General features: G+C 37.8%; 1 protein-coding gene and 1 pseudogene across 5 annotated transcripts in view; one reads left to right on the top strand and one right to left on the bottom strand.

Moving 5' to 3' along the window:
- The window catches only part of Kdm5 (Lysine demethylase 5), a 589167-nt gene that overhangs the window by 78706 nt on the left and 488105 nt on the right, over positions 1-22356 (bottom strand). The gene's annotated exons all lie outside the window — the stretch shown is intronic.
- Positions 12132-12278, top strand: LOC150078118 (5.8S ribosomal RNA; annotated as a pseudogene).

Below are 22356 nucleotides of genomic sequence, written 5' to 3'. Positions count from 1 at the left end.
AGTGCAGCATCCAGCCAACATGGGGGGTCAGTGCAATGTCGAGTTAGTTTGGTGTGACATAAGCACTGGAAACCAAAAATGAGAGTAGGCATGTGCTATAGGCCTAATGACTGTGATGGGTATAACAAAACTATACAAAAGAAATAGAGTGGAGCTGTAAATCAGAATGTCTTATAATGAGGGATTTTAAGTTTCCAAATATTGATTGGAACTTGTGGTTGGTCACACACAAGCAGGAAATCCACTAGCAAGACTTTTGTGGATCCCTTGGATGACTGTTTTCCCCATTAGCATGTTAGAGAGGCAAGAGGGAGCAATACTCGTGATCTGGTTATCAGCAGTGATTCTTCATGCATTAAGAATCTGCAAGTAAACGAACCTCTGGGTGGCAGCAACCACAGTGTGCTGATGTGGAATAAGTACTGCCAATGCTTTTGCAAAAGTGACTACAGTGGTCTCAGTTTTGATAAATTCTATACAGTGGGACCATCTGATAATGTTACCAACAGCAAATATTAAATGGGAAGCATTCAGGGAATTAATTGTAGAAGTTACTAGGCTTTATATACCAACTAAGAAATACCATTAGAGGCTTAGATCTAAATGACTGTCAGATGAACTGATGAGACTTATGGTAGAGAAGAAAAATGCATGGTATACATATAAAAATTTATGCATATACAGTGATATAAAAGCATGGAAGATATAAACTAGTCTGTAATCAAGTCACAAAGGAGGTTATGCAAGCTAAGACAGATTATGAGAAGTCTGGCAAAGAATGCTAAGAAAAACAGCAAACACTACTTATATTAACAGTAGAAGGAAGGATCTGAATCACATTTGTCCACTTGATGTCGAAAATTTATCTGCTGACGATAAAATGAATAGGTATTTTTCTTCCACATTCACATGAGTTCTTTAGGGAGGAGTATGCCACAAGTTCATCAAAATTGTGGAATCTAAATATAAAAAAAGGGCCTGAGGTGGATGGGATCTATCCAATTATATTAAGGGAAGCAACAAAGCATTACGAGAAGGAAAGCAACAAAGCATTACGAGAAGGAAAGCAACAAAGCATTATGAGAGCATCTTTAGATGCAGGGGAGGTCCCTATGAACTGTAGAATGTGTTCCCAATTCGCAAAGTGTGAAATGAATAATTAGGGATCTGTTAATTTAACTTCTGTTCCAGGGAAAATAATGGGGAGTCTTTGGTTAAAGAAGTAATTCATGACCATCTAGACAGGAATGCAATTATACTGCAGTCACAGCATGAATTTTTTAAAGGGAGTTCTGGTGTGACCAATCTGATTGGATATTATGATGCAATAAAAAAAGGATCTGGATACAAAGAATAATTCTGATATCATATATTTGGATTTCAGGAAAGCTGTTGATACTTGCATATAAAAGACTGCTGTACAAACTGAATCAGTGTGGCATTAAGGACAAGTTACTGCTATGCATAAAAGGATAGTTGAGTGGGAAAAAAACGGAGTGGTTACTAATGGACATTACTTTTTGTGGACTAATGTTATTAGTGGAGTTCCCAGTCCGTGCCAACAAAACATTCCTCATACCAGATGCCACCTCCAGATGCTTGTGATGTTTTAACAAGGAAACCAGGGTCCATCATTCTGTGAGGTTGTCGCCACACCCTCTGCCTACCATCAGTGCAAAACAAAGCGTATTGCAATTCGTCTGACCATGTGACTTTCTTCCTTTGTTCCACTGTCCAATCATGATGTTGTCGGCACCACTGCAAACAGATTTTTCTGTTTTTCTCAGAAACAAGTGATTTCCGAATAGGCAGGAGACTTCGGTCTTGAAATATTGTTTTTCTGCCACGTTTATGCATTTGAGATGTGAAAGAACCACTTGCCTTCCAGTCATTAAAAGCCTTCTAGATGGATGCTTTTGAGAAGCCAGTTATGTCTTTATTTTGAGAAACCATTTATGTCTTTCATTTGCACAGACTGTTCGATTACAGATTACTGAAGTTGAACAGTCTGTGCAGTCTTTATACTCAAAGAGTCAACATGTCACTGTTCCACGTCACAGTTTTCTTTAAACCTATTTTCATTTCTTCTCTCTGTGACTGTCTTAATACAAAGGTTCGTATTTTTTGACAATTGTGTGTGTGTATGGATATCTCTTCATCCATAAAAAACTTCAAGGTGGACTTGATTAAACTTTACAATTAGTCTTTCTCAGCTGTGCTAAGGATTCCAGCACCTTTCTTGGGACATTCCTCAAGATTCCACTTCCTTGTTCATTTCACAAATATACGTGGTATCAATTCTAATCTCAACGATGTCCATTTCCACTTGCAATCTGCCAAACCCCACGTACTTTTTCTGACAGAATCTCAGTTATCAGTTGATTCAATGACTGCTCACATCTCGGATGCCCAAATTATTCACTGTATGATTCCTTTCACCTCAAAGGTGGTACTTGTGCATATGTCCGTTCTGATATTTCCTCTCAGAGACTTGGCAATTTGGAATCTCCTCTCTTTGATCTTCTCTGGTTTAAAATCTCTCTACCTCATTGTGTCAAATTCATCTATTGTTTCTACTGTTCTCCCAACTCCACTAATCACTTGGAGCTCTTTGACTTCTCTTTGCAACTTAACTTTCTCCAGTCCAACTTTCCTAACAGTGAGGTAATTTTCCTTGGTGATTTTAATGTTCACAACTCCAGCTGGCTTCCGTTTTCTAGTCACACCGACCCAGCTGGTCGAGATGCTGAGGCTTTTGCAATTACTAACGACCTTGAACAGATTGTTCATTTACCTACAAGAATACTGGACAATCCTAATCATACAGCCAATAAATACGCTTGACCTTTTTCTCACAAACAACCCTTCTAAGTACACTGTTGAAGTGAGAGGTCCTTTAGACACTTCAGATCACAACTTGGTGATTGTCTCTTCTCCAATGGAGCCTTTATCTCAAGGCTATTCCCAACTTCGTGTTGTTTGGCATTACAAGAATGCAAAATGGGATGACCTGCAAGATTTCGTTTCTTCTTTTCCTTGGTCAGATTACTGTTTAAAAACTTCTGATGTCAACGTTTGCTCATATCGTGTCAGTGAACTTATTCTTGCAGGAATGGAATCCTTTTATCCCACACTCTACTTTAAAATCTCGTCCCTTATCTAAACCTTGGTTTTCCAATAAATGTGCTAAGGCTGTTCAAGAGAAGAATGTTGTATATCGTAATTGGCTTGTTTCTAATTATTCAGTTTCATTTTCTGCCTACACCAAAGCTTGCAACAACTGTAAAGCAGTTATTAACCAGTCCAAACTAGAGTTTGAACAGGCTAGGAGTAGAAAACTTGCTTCTTGCCCTAATGGTAGCCGAGCATTCTGGTCTCTTGCCAAAAGTTGCAGGTATTGGCTGCAACTTTTGCCCATCTCTGCTCCCACCTCTGTCCAAACCAGATGGTTCTGTTGTCACATCAGCCAAGGATAAAGATAACCTGCTAACATCCCATTTTCCTTCCAACTCATGTATTAACGATTTTGGTAAAGCACCTCCCACCATTCCCATCACGCTCCATTCAATGCCTCCTGTGGTCTTCCGTCAAAAGGATTTTGACGGATCTTGATGCTAAGTGAGCTCCAGGTCCCGATGGTATTTCACCACTTATTCTCAAAACCTGTGCTCCTGAACTTACTCCCATTCTTTGCCGCCTTTTTTCACTTTCTTATTCCAAAGGTGTTTTTCCTTCTGCTTGGAAATTTGCTCATATCCAGCCAGTTCCTAAAAAGGGTGACAAATCCCTCAAATCCAATTATCGTCCCATTGCAATTACTTCTCAAAAAGCTTCCATCTTATGGTTTGCCAACTGTTTTTAGTAATTGGTTATCCAGTTTTCTCTCTGATCACTCACTGAGGGTGATGGTAGAATGCTCTCTGTATTCTAACCTCTCCACTAATGTCAGTGTCCCCCAAGGTTCAGTTCTTTCCCCCACTCTTTTCCTCTTGTATATTAATGACCTTCTTCCATTGACTGGAAATTCTATCCATAGTTTTTCCGTGATAGCACATTGCATTCCACTTTCCATTTTGAGAAACCTTGCCCTGCTCAATCAGCTTCAACTTCTCGAAAATCTGCTACAATTATTTAAATGCCGATCTTCAGGTAATTCTCCAGTGGGGCAAAGACAGTTTAGTTGATTTCAACCCTTCTAAAACTCAGTCTTGTCTTATATCTCGCAAAAAGGATTCTTCTGCTCCTATGCTTATCTTTAGTGACACTCTGATTTCTAGGCAAAATGATATATCTCTTTTGGGGATTATCCTGATAATCTCTCTTGGCACAAGCACATTACAAATATATCTAGGAAATAAACTCATACACCGACCATTGAACAAAATTTACTGTAATTAAAATTTTTACAAATAGTATAAAAATATAATATAAAACAAATTATTTACAATAAACTAATGACTGTATATTACGGAATACTAAAAACTGTAATAAAAGATCGTTTACAATAAAATAAGGTCCAATAATAAACTCTGCTGTGAATCCACACCATACTGTAATGTACTGACTTTGTAGTGGTCTTTAATGCAGAGCAGATGGATGAGAAGTTCCCCATATTCGGTAGTTTTGTGCATTTACAGCCTCATGAATAGTGAAATGTGCCTCAACAGCCACAAGATCATTCGAGCCCATGTATTGCCAAGTTCCATAAGAGCCAGAAATCGTAGAGCAAAGTCTATTTGTTGTTGCTGATCACAAGACTTTAGTTCTTGCACTACATGAATCTTGTACAGGAACCAGCATAAAATTATTTGAAGCACTTTACGTACAGTAGGCCAAGGAAGGTTCAAGTCTCTTGACACACCTCTGGCACTACTGACTGGTAGTGTTTTGCATTCTGACCTGGAGGCCATTGCAACCACCACTTCATCCACTACCTCCGTTCCGATAAGCGGTCGCCCCCCTGCCTCGTATTACATCCAGTGGTGAGCTATAGTGGGCTCGCGAGAGCACATTATTTTTTTGAAAATTTGTGAGCCCATTGTTGAGATGATTATTTATTTTACAAATGAAATCTTGAGTGCAATTATCGAGTATCCAGAGCCGAAACAACGGAGGGGTGAGCAGGGGCCCACCCCCAGCATTTTAATGGTGCAATCAATCGGTTATGTATTTTAAAATTGCTTCATTTGTAATTTAATTACAGTTGGTCCCCTGTTTAACGAACTTCTCTATATCGAATTTTTTTGAATTTCCCCCCTGGTAATTACATTTAAAATAGTTTCCAATGAACGAAGAAAATTTCCACATAACGGACGGACTGCGAGAGACAACTCTGTATGCATCGTTCTCACCTCTGGTCTTTAGGCAATTTATGTAATTAAAAACGCGAATTAAGGGTGAAAGGGATTGCCGTTTCACAATGTTAGAGGTGTCCGTAAAACCTAAGCAGTCACATACCGAGAAGTCGCGCTAGTCATGCTTTCCGTATCCAGACAGAGGATTAAGAAGATTCCCAACACAGATAATAGCCTCTGGTCAACCTGTGTTGTGGTTCCCATTTACTCCGACAAACAGGCATATGTTTTTCAGAGAAGTGAGTGATTCACGCCTTCCAGTAAATTTCTCCTGTGTAGTCACAGTAGCTGAATATTTGTGTGATTCTGACATTTTGCACGGTATTCAAAGAACTAGCGAGAGTAGCAACATGGGGGGGGGGGGAACTAAGATATTATATAAACTTTACGAAGATGAAATGCTGGCAGATTTTGACAAACTGCATATGTTTTTTGGAGAAGTGAGTGATTCACGCCTTCCAGTAAATTTCTCCGTCTATGTTTACATGGTCACAGTAGCTGCATATCTGTGATTCCGACTTTATGCACCGTATTCAAAGAACTAGTGACAGTAGCAATGTGGGGGGGGGGAGAATTGAGGCAACTAAGATATTACATAAACTTTACGAAGATGAAATGTTGGCAGATTTGGAAACTTTGTCGAGGCATTCACTGTGCAGAAACTGTTCTAAAATATAATAGCATACAGGCAATAATAACAATAATAAAAAAAACTGTATGCATTATATCACCAATCTCTAAAAAACCAGTATTAATTAAGGTGATTGCTAAAGAACTTGATGTGGAAACTATAAAGATCGGTTGTGTGTTTGGGACACGATGTAGCTTGCAAACATTTTGAATCAGAAGTTAAATATTTGGGATTATTAAACCGACTTTTAAAACCTAAAAGTCGGTTTAATAATCCCAATAATCGTTAAGAAATTTCAATTTCTTAACGATTTAGCACTAATCATCGATATCTTGTAGGAGCTCGCTTACCTTTTAGAAGCTTTACAGAATTACACTATGGTAAAAGCAGATAAATTATTATTCAAACTATCAATGCTATTGCTAAGTTAAAAAATTCTGAAGGAAATTATGAAGCTAAAATAGAGAGAATGTTGAAGTGGAAAGAATTTGAAGGAGTCAAAATCGAAAGTAAGAACACATTTAAAAAATTACCTCGTGACAAGTTATTAAATGCATTGTTTCATCCATAAAGTAATTAATGCAACAAAGAGTGGTTTTAAGTTATATAAAGAAAATAATGATACCATTGAAAGAAATTTTAAATATATGCTACCGGAAACTGTGAAATATGAAAGAATTTTCATCTTGGTGGCAAGGCTGTCAAAACTGAATAAGAAATTTCAGTTTTCTGATAAAATATGAAATACAAATTAATGATTTTAGAGACTTTGTCAAAGACAATCTATTAGCATTACAATTAGTAGAGGTACATGATGCAAGAAAGCAAGCTCATGCAGCATTAACAAAAAAAGTCCAATTTCACCTCTCTGTTCATTCCAGCTCAGCCTTATATTTATTTAGGCTATCAACATCCACAACAAAAGATGGAAGTCTGTTCCACCAATCAACTGGCAAAACTGCCAGTTGATTGCCAAAACTGCCTGGTAACCTGCTGGCAAAAGGGTCTGTGCATCTATCCTACAACTGTCTTTCCTCTATTTGAATTTATGCCCTCTCAGGTGATTATTCTGAGCAAGAGGAAGAATCCCATCAGCACTGAGGGTGCTCAAACCATTCAAGGCTTTATACACCTCTATCAGATCACCTCGCAGGTGCCTAGTCTCCAAACATTGTAATCTGCAAAACTTAAGCTTTCTTTGTAAGAGCAACCCTTTGTTAAATTCACTAATCTTGTTGCCCTTCTCTGTACTCGTTCCAACAGCTCTACATCCTTCTTAAAATGAGGTCTCCAGACCTGTGTACAGTACTCAAGGCGTGACCTAACAATTGCCTTATACTAGGGGATAATCACCTTATCCCTGCTAGAAGAATTCCTGTATATCATTGACAAGACATCATGAGCTATTCTTGAATACCGTCTGCACTGCTCAGAAAACTTCATATCTGCCTGCACAATTACCCCCTGGACCTTTTCATTCTCAACCACTGTCAGTGTAGTACCACAGAGTTGGTACGTTACTCTGGAGTTACTGCTTCCCATATGTAGTACAGCGCTTTACATTTGTCAACGTTAAATTTCATTTGCCACCTCTCAACCCATCTGCTCAACTTTTTATATCCTGTTCCACCAGTGTACTGTCATTAGTGTCCTTAACAACCCTGCGACCTTCGTATCGTCTGTAAACTTGGACATTAAGCCTGATATACCATCATCAATATCATTTATGCCGACCGGGCTAGTCAGATGGGTAAAGTGCCTGCTTGGCAAGCCAAAGGTCACGGGTTCGAATCCCGCCTCGGGCTTGGATCAAAGTACTGCAAAAACCTTGGGAGGTGCATTATGGCCACAGAAGCTGATGCGCCAACAACTACCAAAAAAAAAAAAAAAAAAAAAAAATCATTTATAAATACAGAAAACAACAATGGACCCAACACTGAACCTGAACCCTGACGGACTCCATTAATAACAGTAGTCTGCGAAGAGCAGTGTCCATTGATTGCCACTCTCTGTCTTCTCCCACTCAACCATCCCTTAATTCATAGCACCAATTTGTCTCCAATGCCACACTGCTCCAATTTTTTCAGCAGTCATCCATGTGCAACAGTATCAAAAGCCTTCCTAAGATCCAAATATATAATATCAAAGTTAATTCACTGCATCCAGTTCCTTTGTGACCACATCATAGTATCCAATCAAATTGGTCAGACAAGACTTCCCCTTAACAAAACCATGCTGTATCCAAGCTATAACTGAAGTCTTGTCTAGATGATCCTGCAGTGCTTCTTTAACCAGTGCCTCCATTAATTTCCCTGGAACAGAAGTTAAACTAACAGGTCTATAATTACTTGTGTCGCCCTTTGATTTTCCTTTGTGAATTGGGGTCACATTTGCACATCTCCAGTCCATGGGTACCTCCACTGAGTCCAAGGAAGCTCTCATGATTATGGCTGAGAGTTTGCTTACTTCCTTTGCTGCCTCCTTTAATATAACTGGTAGATCCCATCCAACCTAGGTGCCTTTTTTATGTTTATCTTCAATAATTTCTCCTCCACTTTTCTCTCAGTTATTACAAAATCATATCCTGAAAAAGGCCTCTGAGGTTGGGAAAATTCATATTTTAGCATTAAATGTGATCTAATTTAATGCTAAAATTACAAAATCATCTAGCTCACTGCCAGAGTTTAGTTCACCTCTGGCATTATCCTCCCAGAATAACTCCTCATGTGTGAATGTAGATGCAAAATACTCATTTAGTTTGTTAGCCACCTGAGGAGGATCATCAACAGTTGAACCATCGATATCTAGTGGACCAATCTGATTCATACCCTTCTTTCTAGAGTTTACATAGGTACAGAACTCTTTGCTGTTTTTCTTTGCATCCTTTGCCAAAGATTTCTCATAATCTGCTTTTGCCTGCCTAACCAACTTTGTGACTCGGTTACAGACCACCTTATATCTATCATAGGTTTCCATGATTAGTTCATCTGACATCCATTTAGGCCTAAACCTTGAACAATATTTCTTAGTTGGCATGTAAAGCCTAGTAGCTTTCAAGATTAATTATTTGAATGCTTCCCATTTTGAATTTGCTGTTGGTCCCACTGTATAGAATTTAAATACTATCTCAGACCACCGTAGTCACCTTTATGAAAGCAAAAACCCTAACCTTTACCCTTGATGGTAGGTACCTCTTTGAGTAAATCCCACTTCAGCACACTATGATCACTGCCACATTGTGGTTCCTTTATCTGCAGATTCTTAATGCATCTGCAGATAAAGGATAAATCACTACTGATAATCAGATCAAGAGTACTGATCCTCCCTCTAGTTGCCTCCCAAACATGCTGATGTCGAAAAAAATCATCCAATAAATCCACAAAAGCCTTGCTAGTGTGCGAGTGACTAATTCACAAATTCCAGTCAATATCTGGGAAATTAAAATCCTCCATTATAAGACTCTCTCTCGTTTACTGGCTCACTATTTCCCTGTACAGTTTTTTATTATACTCATCAGAGTCATTAGGCCTATAACACACTCCTACTCTCAATTTTGATTTCCAAGTGCTAATGTCACACCCAACTAACTCGACACTGCACTGTCCGGCGATGTCAACTGGCTGCACTTCCTTGGATTTTATGTGTTTCTTAACTAACAGCATAACCCCTCCTCCCTTCCTATCCTGTCTATCCTTCCTGTACACATTTTACACCTCAAATTCCCAGTTCTGCATTCCTTATATCTATGTGACACCACGTCTCTGATATTCCAACAATATCTGCCTTTGATGTTTTTGACCAAACACCTCAAATTCATCAAATTTATTTACCAAACTCCTAGCATTGGTGTACATGCACCTGTTCCTATTCTTAGCTACCCTAAGACAACCCATGTGTTTCCTTATACCGCAGTGACTCCCAGCAGTCTATGAAACCCCCTGCATCTTATTTTCCAGGCTGCTGCTCATTCCAATAGAAGCAGGGCAAGAGTCACTTTCATCTCTGTCGGACTAATAGATTAACAAGCTACTGTTAATCTATTAGTCCGTGTATCCCACCAAGCTAGCAGTTTTCCAACTCACCTAACACTGCCTTGATAGCATCAGCAAATATTCTGTCGCGCCTTCTATTTAAGTGTATCCCATCCCTGTAGAAGCAGTGTCTCCTGTTAACAAGCACAGACCAGGCTGAGAAAAATTCTACTCCTTGAGCCTTGCACAATCTCTCCATGGCCAAATTGATCGATAAAGCTCTCATCATATACTCCCTCCTATCGCATCTGGGCAGAATTGCAGACACTTTCAAATTCAACCCTAATTCACAGTTTTTTTTCAACGGTGACCTGTACTTGTTTAGTAATTCTGCCAGTCTCCTACTCTTAATACCATTAGTACCAACGTGTGCAATATCACGTTTTGTGCCTTTAAAAGAGGATATCTGCTCTACAATGTCATCAACCTTTGCCTCTGGCAGGTCCTGTTCCACCTATCCCTTTTACACAATATGTTCCTCGTTTCCCTGACAATAGAGTCACCGACAACTACTAGTTCCTGTGGGACCAGCACATTCTGCCTTTGGGGTTGCCGCTTGTGTTGCATGATGTCAAAGTGCAAGCTCTGGTATTGATGTGGGCAGCTGAGAACTTGATGGGCCCCCTCAATTTAGATCCTTCGACGGCATCCACCTTGTCCTTCAAGCTCTCATATAAGCCCATAACGATGCTGAGCTGTCGCCTGATCTCCTCACACCCCTTATATCGCGCACACACAAAGGCATCCCCCTTGGCAATATCATGCTCCGTACCTGATTGCTCCACAAACTTCAAGCAAGCAGTGCATTTTAAAAGGCTGTGATTCAGAGAGCAAATGTCCCCCTCAGTTCTCCCCTGACCCACAGCACTCCCATTAGCTTGAGCTTTTTGCTTTGCTGCTCTGGTGTGAGTCATGATTTCGATTCAATTTCAATAAAATTAAATTTCGGTACAAAATTAGAACCCTATACATTTAGCGGTGGATCACCCGGCTCACGGGTCGATGAAGAATGCAGTTATAACACTATATATATATATATTTTTTTCAGTATTGAGTATTATCTCTGAGTTTCGCTATATAACTTCCGTATCATAAGTTATACATAAGTTGTACATAATTAATACATAAGTTGATAACTTATGTATTAATTAATGTTACGTTTGTAAAATCTAAGTCGTTATATGTGTTTAGTTAAAAAAAGTACTATTTAACTGATAATGAAGTTTAACAAGATTAATAAATTTTACACACTGCCCATCGCTACTACCGATTGAATGATTTAGTGAAGTCTTCGGACTGGTGCTTGGAGCGGCCAACATGTTGCGCCGCCGGCGTGCTGGAGAGATAACTAAACTTAATCATTTAGAGCATGTAAAAGGATCATTAATGAAGTTGGTGCGAAGCGGTGGCATCGCCGACAGACTGACTCAATGTCTTCCCAGCTGCGGGGGCTGTCATAAGCAGAGACCCATAGACCTGAAAAAAAAAACCCAGGCCGGAAAGCAGTGCTAGAACGCCATCTTTAATGCTTGTAGATGGGAGTTCACTTTACTCCTGCGATCGGAGTGGCCCTCGAGGATGTCGTGAGAGGGCACCATGGTATTGAACTGCTGCACTCCTTTCTAGTGGGAGATGGAGGGAGGGATTGACGACATGAAAGAAGGACGGTCTTTGGCCGAAGGTCCCTCTCCTACCGGCTGAGTGGCCTCGTTGCGGACTGGTGGCGGCGGCTCCTGACTGCAGATGGGTGGCAAGTGTTTGACACTCGCTAGAATGCAAAGTATGGATGTTCGGAGTACTTGCATAACCAAGTGACATGGGCACCAAGGGAATTTTGTGCCCGCTGATGGCAAGACCGCGTTCGGAAGTTTGTCCTCAGGGGGTGGCAATGGACGATCAGTGCTACTAGGTTCAAAGAGACGCCGATTGGCGCTGCACCTCATTCACCACCAACACTGCCCTGTGCTATTCAGATTTGGGAACCCAAAGGTTTGCACGTATGGTGCAACTGGGCAAGGGGTGGAGACGCGATCACGATCCCAAAATGGCGTTGCCAAGAGGTGCACATCCATGTCCACCTGAAATATTTTAATAAAAAAAATAAAAAACCCTTGAACAGCTGAGTGGTGGATCACCTGGCTCACGGGTCGATGAAGAATGCAGCCAGCTGCGAGACTTCATGTGAATTGCAGGAAACATTGAGCACTGACTTTTTGAACGCACATTGTGGCCTCAGGTACCTCACCTTATCTTTAAGATCCAGTGAAATTCAATTTTCAATTAAGAAAGCCAGAAATATCTTTGAAACCACTGCAATTAGTATGCTGAAGCTGAAGTGAGCTTTCAGCATAATGAATAATATTGAGTGAATGAATGAATAATGTTGACAATTAAACACATTGCAAATTATGATGACCATATATCTAAATGGAAAACCATTGCTTCAATTTGAGCTGGATCATTATGTGAAATCATTCCTCTGTAAATCATTGCTCAGCTATTGAGAAAAGTAGAAGATTGACAAGAAATATTAATAAAGAAGTAAATTGCATATGGCAAATTTTAGAATAAATTTTTGTTGAATATTTGTGTAATAATTTTTTTCATGTAATCTGTGAACCTTTTCTAGATTAGTTTGTTTTTTGTGTAATATTTTTTATATTGTGGAATGTTTTGTGATATGGGAAATATTTTATGTTATTTTTTTACTCACAATATTAAAATTTTATCATGAAAAAAATGTATCCATTATATTTCCCTTGTAAAAAAAGAATAAAAAAATCACTTGTCTGCCGAGCACGCACAGTAGATGGTTTTATGTGAAACATCCTTTGCGTTTCTTTTAGATATTTTGATTTGTATTTATTAATTACGAAATAAAGGAGCTTTTGTATTGTAAATATTTTATTGATCATTCAGAAATTTCCATAATTTCAATTGGGGTACCCGATCTTTTAGCTGAAATGACATACACAGCTGTTATGTGAACAGCTGCATATGCGAAAATGTGAGACGACAAAATAAATTGTTGACAAATATGTATTGTTGCAGTCATATGACAAATACTTGCAATCATACTTACTGCAGTAGTAACTGCAGGAAGTACGATTGTCATACTATTGAAAAATTCTAAAAAGTTAGAACTCGAGATACCGTACTGGTCGCGAAAAATGTGTCACGTGCTCTAATCATACTACTAGTGAGTGCTCTGCACAGACTAGTGGTGTGAGCATGGGAAGTACCCCTGGCAGACACCACGGTGACATCACTTCCACGAATGATCAGATTTACTCAGTAGGTATCCCCCCCCCCAAAGGATGTTTCACATCAAAAAGTCGGCAAAAGTGCAAGCCCATTGTTAAAATATTCACAGCTTACCACCGATTACACCTAACTCCCTGGTTGCTTCAAATGTCTTTATTAGTTTTCTAAGCTCCACTAACGTCAAAGGTCCTTTATGCAAACTTTAAGTTTCCGATATTCACATAGTGCTGCATTAGTGTTACTATTATTCTGGCAGAACAGTTTTACTAAAAGAGCACATTCCTTTTTTGTGCGCATTGACATCATAATAACCATTATGAGGCCAATGGTTATTGACGGTGGTGATGGCCTTTCTGCTTTTATCTTGCTTGTGGCCAGCCCTGAACTTTGAAGGGGACAATGCCCACATATAACTAATATAAGTCTAAATAAATTTTATCATCTCAGTCCAAAAACCTTTGGCTTGCACCTTCTTGTATAACTGTATGTAATTAAATCAGAACAAACTGATGTTCTAGATTTCTATAATGATCACTCTTATACCACGCGAATATTAAGATAATTTATTTAGCTATTAACTAAATCGCTATACCTTAAGGTAACGTTTCAGGGGCCTTGCCGGAGCCCGTCTGTGGACCGTGCATGGGCTGTTTTATAAGGGACAGAAAGAAAAGGGAACGGACCAAATTGCTCTTATGTTGGAGTTGGTATTGCATATGCAGGACATCTGGTGGATGGTTGCCGTATACAATTTGTGCATAGTACGTTGTAAGTTATTTATTATATTATATATTATTGGTTTTTGCCTGTTCTATTCAAGTTGAGTAGTGTGATTGCCAGGATAAATAAAATAAATTCAAAATGTAGGTGGTATGTGACTTTCATCAACCGGTGAAATACCACCACTTTGCTTATTGGAGGCGTGAAGTGGTGAAACCCATGTTTAGTCTCTAGAGCAAAGTTTCCGACATCCCCCTCCCCCATACTTCTCCTTCAACCCATGCACGGTACTAAGTACTATAGGTTTTGATACCTTTCGTGTTTGGGGTTTTCATAAAAAAAAAAAAAAAAAATCTAACAGGATGTCATTTGAATAAGCGTGTCTTGAAGTTAAATGACAACTTTTACATGAGTAGTGCTGTTTTTCTCCCTGGTGATGGAAATTTGAAAAAAAATTTTTTTCTTCTACAAACCACTTCCTCATACCCTAAATGACATATCCCCCAATTTTCACAGCGCTAATTCTAACCGTTTTGACGCTAGGGTCTCCTGAATAGGGAAACTTATTTTATAACCACCCGGTATATTAACTGAGGTGACTCAGGCTTGTAGAACCATCTCTAATGATGCCTTAGAGGTAACTTCTGGCAGGTGTCTAATTAATTTAGTAATCTTATAAGGAGTTTTAGAATATGCCATTAAGATAAATAATTCATTTGAAATAATGGGAGTGAAGGCTAATCCTAGAATGGACTTACAAAATGGAAGGGAAAATGTAACAGAAGAGATTAGGAAAGAAAGTGTGAGGTGCATTTAGTTATACAGTTGATATCTCATAAAATACAGAAATGAAAGAAACAAGTCATTTTGCAACATAAACACCTCGAAGCAACAACAAACATTTTCATAACTTTCTTTGCAATCTGTAAAGGCTGCTGCAAAGGTTTTGAGATTTTAGCCTGCTGGTGAATGGTTGAAGCAACTGCTTGGTGGCTAGAAAAATGGAGGGGACAGAGGAATAGTTATTTCTATGTGTTATTTTATGATTAAAGACAGAAATTGCAAAGGTAGATTGGGGATATAAATGGCTAAAGATTTTATAGCCAATGTTGAAATTTTATGACATTTATTACATTTTCATTAAAGAGATTGCTTTTAATGAGCAACAGAAAGTAAATATGTATAGAGTGTGTACTTGACCCACCCACCCACACAATTTTAATTGTGATAATTATGAGTTAATTTTATTTTTATATATATTTTTTATCATTTACATAATGTTTTAAGAGATACAACTGTTTTATGAAAGAAGATAGTGTCTTGTCTCCCTGTGACTGGGATGGGAACTCAGACACAGTCTAATTTATTATATGGATACCTAGGGCTAAGAGGTCTTCATAGCTTTTTTTTTTTTTTTTTTTTTTTTTTTTTGGCTCTAAAAATGTAATAAATGTGGATGAGCTTAAGATTGGGTGATGCTTTTACAAGAGGTATTGCAAAAATGAAATGAATGAAAGCAGATCATTAATCTGGCATAATTTATTTGTAGCTCATCCATGGCGAGAATTTTGCCTTACAGAATTTTGTATTGCTTGCCAGTAGTATTTATAAGGGATTAGCAGGCAAAGATTATTCAGAGTCATTGCTGATTTCACTGTGATGTCCACCAAATCATTTGCAATGTGGCTAGAGATCTAAGCAGAAGGGAATATAAAATTCAGATTCATAAAACTAATGTAGCATATGCTGTACATGGAACAGAACCGGTTAAAGATTATTCTTCATTGTTGATAAAAGCTACAATGAACTTAATGAATTGGTACACATAATACACAATCTGTAGTGGTAGAGCTGACCTTAAATGATGGTTGGCAGTCTTACAAGTGTTCCTAGGAGGATTTTGAGAGAAAGTCAGCTGTGAATGTTATTCGACATTTGTTGTAAACACTGGTCCTTTTACTGGGATATGTCTTATTGTTAGGTCTACTACATCTGTGGAACTGTGGGGATCCATTTGCTCCGAACAGGTAAGAGTGGGTGATGTATGGGCATCCTATTCAGAACATGCTAACAAAACTTCTTCCCATCCATAATTGTATGCTAGAGGACCATAGTTGTAATTACCGTTTGGTCTTGAAGAATTTGTTGTTGTCTTTCATATCTCAGGATCTGTTGCCAAGATTTTTTACAGCTATTTCAGATTACTTTCCTGTAGTCTTTGCACGGTAGCCGAGAATTATCAATTTTACAGGATATGACTGCATGATCTACAAATTGTATGGAAGTTTGCCTTTAGCTAGGGGGTGGTTGATTGCTGGAACAAACTCCCACCTGTTGCTGGGGAAGTTGATAGCTTAAATAAATTCAAGGGAGTACTAAAATTATTGGAGGGAATGAATAGGTGAATTAGGAAGTGTCTTTTTTTTCTTTCTTTTTTTGGCTGATCCTGTAATAAGCTTGCTTTCTTGCATCATTTGCAACTACTAATGCTAATTCACTGCTGGCAGTCCCAATGTGTTCAGAAATACAACAATCGAATATCTTTCCTTTGCTTAACAAGTGCAATGAAAATGTGTTAACAATTGAAACTGCATGGGAAGAGTGTAAACGATTTTGTAAAGCCTATATAGTGTGTTTAACACAGTTATATAAATCAAACTATTGCTGATATCTGGATTTAATCGAAGTACAGGGACTGAACTAATATTTGGATGAATCTTCTTTGCCATAGTCTCCTCGATGCCGATTCCAATGTTTCTGCAACTTCTGGAAGCACTCTGGTTAGGGATGTGTCCAGAAGTTCTGAAAGCTGGCTTCATCTGGAATTGCTAATAGTTCTTTTGTCACATACTGAATAATTTCCTTAGCCACTGCAAATATTTGACCTTCCAAGGGGCTTTAAATCTAGTAAGTGGGACAGAGAACAAACCACATTGAAGTGCTTTGCAAGAAATTCTTGAAATTCAAGAAATTCAAGTTAAGTACTAATTCTCTGAAGCCCACTGTTTTCGCCTTTTCTTTGAACAGTATCACACAATCAGCATGGAAGTGTTTTGCAGTATTCCTGGTAACTGTTTTACCATGCTGGAAAAATTCATAATCTGCTTTGCTTTTTTTGCATTTTGGAGAAAGCAGAGTCTTTCACTGAGTGGCCTAGGCCTTTGTTTCTGGGTGCATAGCTATATACCAACAATTCATCATCACTAATGATGGAAGAAATGAATTCAGCAAACAAAATGCTTGTGAAAATCTTGACGTGAGAACTTGCTACTCTCTATGATCACCACCAAGGGTGCAAGGCATAAATCTAGTTGGAATGCTCCATATTTTCGAACAAATACAGGAACTCCCCAACTTTCGTAATACTTGACTTACGGAAATTTGACTTTATGTAAGATTTTGCTGGCCAGTGCAAACTTAAACATTGTAGAAACGTATTTTGCATCCCGTAGGAATAAATAGAGGTATCGTGAAAATAATGTGAACCCAATCATACATTGTCTTTTTTTTTTTTTTTTTTTTTTTTTTTTGTAATTCATTCTAAGTCCTTGGAAGTTGAAAATTTCGCTATACAGTAATACCCCGACTTATGCGAACTCGGAGTTACGCGGTTCTTGATTTTTTCGTTTGGTGTATATCTAAAATTAGCTTACCAGTGATTTGGAAGTCAAATCATAAAGCTTAGGTAACAGCTTCCATTTTTGAGGACTGGTTTGGTCACCACTTCATACACAGTCGAACGTTATTGCAAGTCTAAACCGATTCCAATTAAAGTGATGCTTCTTATTGACAATGCAACCGGTCACCCTCCTGCCACCCTAATTAATTTCGACCCACGTGTGAAAGTTGTGTTTTTGCCTCCAAACACAGCCAGCTTGCTTCAACCGATGGACCAGGAAGTCATCAAAACATTCAAGGCTTACTACACGAGGTGTTCGTTTGCACGTCTGAATGAAGCTATGAGACAAAATAGTGAGATATCTGTTAAAGACTTTTGGAAACAATTCAATGTTTTAGATGCCGTAAGAATCATTGAAGAATCTTGGGATGAAATTCACAAAAACACATCGAATGATGTCTGGAAGTAACTTTGTCCATTTTTTTTCAAAACCGAGACGAAAACAACGCCAGAAACTGATCATGTCGCTCATGTGATAGAAGAAGTTGTTAATCTTGTCAGACAATTAGATTTGGAAGTCAATGGTGATGATGTCAACGAGCTGTTGGATTCACATAGTCAGAAGCTCACAATGAATGATCTCATAGAGATGCGTTAGCAAAACGTAATTGAACTAGCCGACACTTCAGACCCAGTTCCACCAGAAAAACACATGACAACTGCAAGCTTGACAGAAGGTCTCAGCTCAATTGAAAAGGGCTTAAAAAATTTAGAACACATAAGACTCCAACGAAGAACGCGTTATAGCTACAAAGCAAGGAATAAAAAAATTATTAGCTTGCTACAAAGAAATTCTGCGTGAAAAAAAGAAGGCGCTGTATCGTCAGACCAATTTGTTAGATTTTATGAAGTCATCGACATCGAAATAACTTTTTTTACGTAACCCATTTATTTTTTAATACATAGTTTGTATTAATATGTATAAAGAACTGCAATTTTATTAAATATTTTTCTTCTAAACTAGTGTTTTTGTTAGTCCTTGGTCCCAATTAAACAAAATTTATATGTATTTATATGCAAAGTTGTACCCAGACTTACGCGAATTCGACTTAAGTGATTTTTGTCGGACCCACCTATTGCGTAACTTTGGGGTATTACTGTATTACTAAGCTATTTTTCTCTCCAAAAGGTCATGTTTATAATGGAAATTGCACCACCCTTCATCATTATCATATGTTCCCGTTATAAGAATAAATTTTGAACGCTTTTGTGATATTTTTCTAAAGCACGTTTCTGGAGGTCACAACAATAAAACAATAAAAACAATTTGCATTTTCCGGTTTATTGGGCTTTTCTGTTAGTGCATTTAATTATAAATGGATAGTAAACTCAATCTTATTGCATTTGCAATAATACCGATAACTGCAATTGTGTGGGTTTTTATGGTATTATGGTGAAATGTGTTCCCCTTCACTGAAATTTTCAATCACATAAAAAAACAAATTTTCAGAAACTTCTAGTCATTCCTATTTATGTATTACAATGAAGGGAAAGTGACCATCGAAAAGTGCAAGTGATGGTAGTGCCAGGAAATGAAACAAAATTGATTTAGAAATGAAGATGGAAATGATTAAGAAGTATGAAGCAGGACAAACTTTGTCATCTATTGCAAGGGAATTAGGTCTCGTTGCTTCAACAGTGAATACTATTTTAAAGGACAGTGCGCATATAAATGAGCATGTCAAAGGATCAAGGCACTTAAGATCAACAGTGTTCAGGTGCTATATCGAAGATGGAACAGCTATTAATGACACGGATGGAAAATCAGATTCAGAAGCGACTGCCCCCAAGTCTAATGACCATTCAAGCAAAAGCAACAAGTATTTATAAAGATATTAAGGATAAGTATGGTGAATCCCCAACCCAAGTTTGTGGCAAGCAACAGGTGATTTAATAGGTTCAAGCATTGCGCAAACATGCGGTGAAGTCGCCAGTGTCGATTCTGCAGCTGCAGAGAAATTTTGTGATGCGCTGGAAAAAATTATTGGTGAAGGTGGCTATTCAACATAGCAAATTTTCAACGTTGACGAGACTGCTCTGTACTGGAAAAAAATGCCAGATCGAACATACATTGCTAAAGAGGAAAATACAATGGCAGGTTTCAAGGCATCAAAAGATAAGGCCATGCTCTTGCTTGGGGATAATGCTGCGGAAGATTACAGATTAAAACCACTGCTTGTGTACCATTCTGGAAATCCTCATGCATTTAAGGGCATCAATAAAGCCACCTTACTCGTTCATTTCCACGAATCAGAAAGCATGGATAACAATACCTCTCTTTGAGGATTGGTTTAAATGCTGCTTCATTCCTGAGGTTAATAAATATTATAAAGACAACGATGTTCCATTCAAAATTTTGCTTCTATTAGAAATGCTCCTGGACATCCTATGCATCTAGATTTTTTTTTTAATGAAAACCACAAACACAACAGGTATTAGAGAACTTATAGTACTTATTACTGTGCTTGGTTTGAAGGTTGAGAAGATGAAAGAAGATATTTGTTGACATGAGACTTGAATTTCTGTAATTTTCAGGAAATTCACATGAAGGAAGGTTGTTCCAGAAAAACGGCACTTGAATGAATAAACGAGGAAGATGAAAAGTAGGTTCTGTGGGTTTGAAGTTGGACAGTAAATGGATGTTGGTTGGTGGTGTTCAAACTGTTTTGAAAGAGTGAGTGGGGATTATAGAAGCCAATTCAGAAGAACAGTTCCCATGGAAGTATCTGTAGAAAAGGCATGCAGCAGAAATATTACATCTATGAGACAGCAAGTGGAGAGACTCTGTTAGAGAGGAGTCATTAATTAACCTAACTGCCTTCTGAATAACCTAACCTAACTCTTCTGAATGGAATCTAGAAGCCTGAGAGAGGTTTTGGGGGCACCACCACAAATGTGGGAACAATATTCCATAGTAGGGCAGATTTGCGATTTATACAGAGTGAACAGCTGTTTGGAAGACAAGTAAAAGAGAAAACCACGTTTTTTAGATGCAGAGGAAGCAATAATTGTAATGTGCTTGTGCCAAGAGAGAGATTAAAAGTCAGAGTAATCCCCAAAAGAGATATATTGTATCATCTTGCCTAGAAATTGGAGTGTCACAAAGATAAGCATAGGAGCCGAAGAATATTTTTTTGCGAGATACAGGTGACCCCCTGCTTAATGCTGATAATTCGTTCTGGAAAAACAGAGTGCTAAGTGAATCCACGCTAAGCGAGTGTCACATTCTCATAAGGTAACATATGTATTTGTGAGTTGTGGTCGGTGCCATAGGATATTTCATAATCAATAATAAACGGTAGTGAAAACATGCACAAATGTTGGTCAAAATATTTAATATTCAAATATTTGTACATATAAAATATTCTGCATTACATACGTATATAATTATGTGGTAACTACTTATGTATCAAAATTAAACTTAAAATTCCAATTAAAATCATGAATTTAATTGATCTAAATTAATTTTAATTAATTTAATTTAATTGATGAATTTAATCATAAAAAAAAAAAAAGTGTCGATTTTGGGTTGCATTTTAGTCCTCTTCCTGGAAAACTAAAAGGGGTTTTAATTTTAAATCCCCCGCAGCGTTACCACCCAACAATAAAGTCAACCAATTTTGAGCCGCTTTGAAACCTGGCATGTTTTTTACTTCTTTCAATATGAAACTACTTTTAGGCATTCGTTTCCAAAAAAGTCCATCTACGTTAAAAGCTTATTTTTTGAAAGTTTTGCTCCTTGATCTGCACTTGTGGCCTCTCCCTGGATTTTAAATCTATTCAACCAGCCCTTACTAGTTTTAAATTGTTCCACATTTTTTTTTTTTTTTAGGTGAGTTTTCTTCAGATCATCATATAGGCTCTCTCGCTTTTTTTATTATTTTTTATATTTTTTATAATATTTAACTAAATTCTGCTTTGGATATTAAAAGTCTTTCCATTTCAATCCTAATAGCCGGCCTAGCCCTAGTTGCCTGCAGTGGAACAGCTGTCTTTCCCCGCTGCTAAAATTAATTCTTTATTTTTTATAATTGTTCTTACAGTTAAACTTGCCAGTCCTAAATTATGACAAACATCCACTTGTCGTTTACCAGAATCGATTTGCTTCCAAACATCTAATTTAATTTTCAAATTCAGTCTTTTTCTTACATTTATAGTCTTTGTACTGCGTCCAGACGTTGTTGCTTTTCATTCTTATCCGCCATTATTAACTCTTCAAAAATCTAATTGCATTGGTTGCATTAATTACGATACAATGTTCGAGTAAACTGTCCTTTACACACTATGTCTAATACTGTACTGAGTGATGACTAGACTTTGAATAAATGCATATAATACAAATATTACAAGCAATATACTTGATCATTTTTTAAAATGTTGATCTCAGAACCACGTAACAAGTCACTGTACTGCAATTAATTTAGCGTGCAAGAAAATTTCACTGAGCGTGGGAAAATTTCTCAAGTTGGCATGGGAAATGTTTTAATGCTGCTTTGTTATTCATTTTCAAGCTATCGACATCAAATGAAACGATTTTGTTAAATATGATAAAAATTCAATCTGTAAAAGAGTGTTATAGTCAGATACAGGTTATAATACAAGAACATCATTGTAGCGAATCAGCATAAAGCGAACCCCGTTATAACGATGGCCTGCTGTATAAGATAGGACTGAGTT

Source organism: Mastigoproctus giganteus, chromosome 11 (assembly GCF_048544385.1).
Source record: "Mastigoproctus giganteus isolate SK-2022 chromosome 11, ASM4854438v1, whole genome shotgun sequence".
NCBI lineage: Eukaryota > Metazoa > Arthropoda > Arachnida > Uropygi > Thelyphonidae > Mastigoproctus > Mastigoproctus giganteus.
The sequence above is the reverse complement of the archived record's forward strand: the minus strand, read 5'-3'. Positions and strand labels throughout refer to the sequence as shown.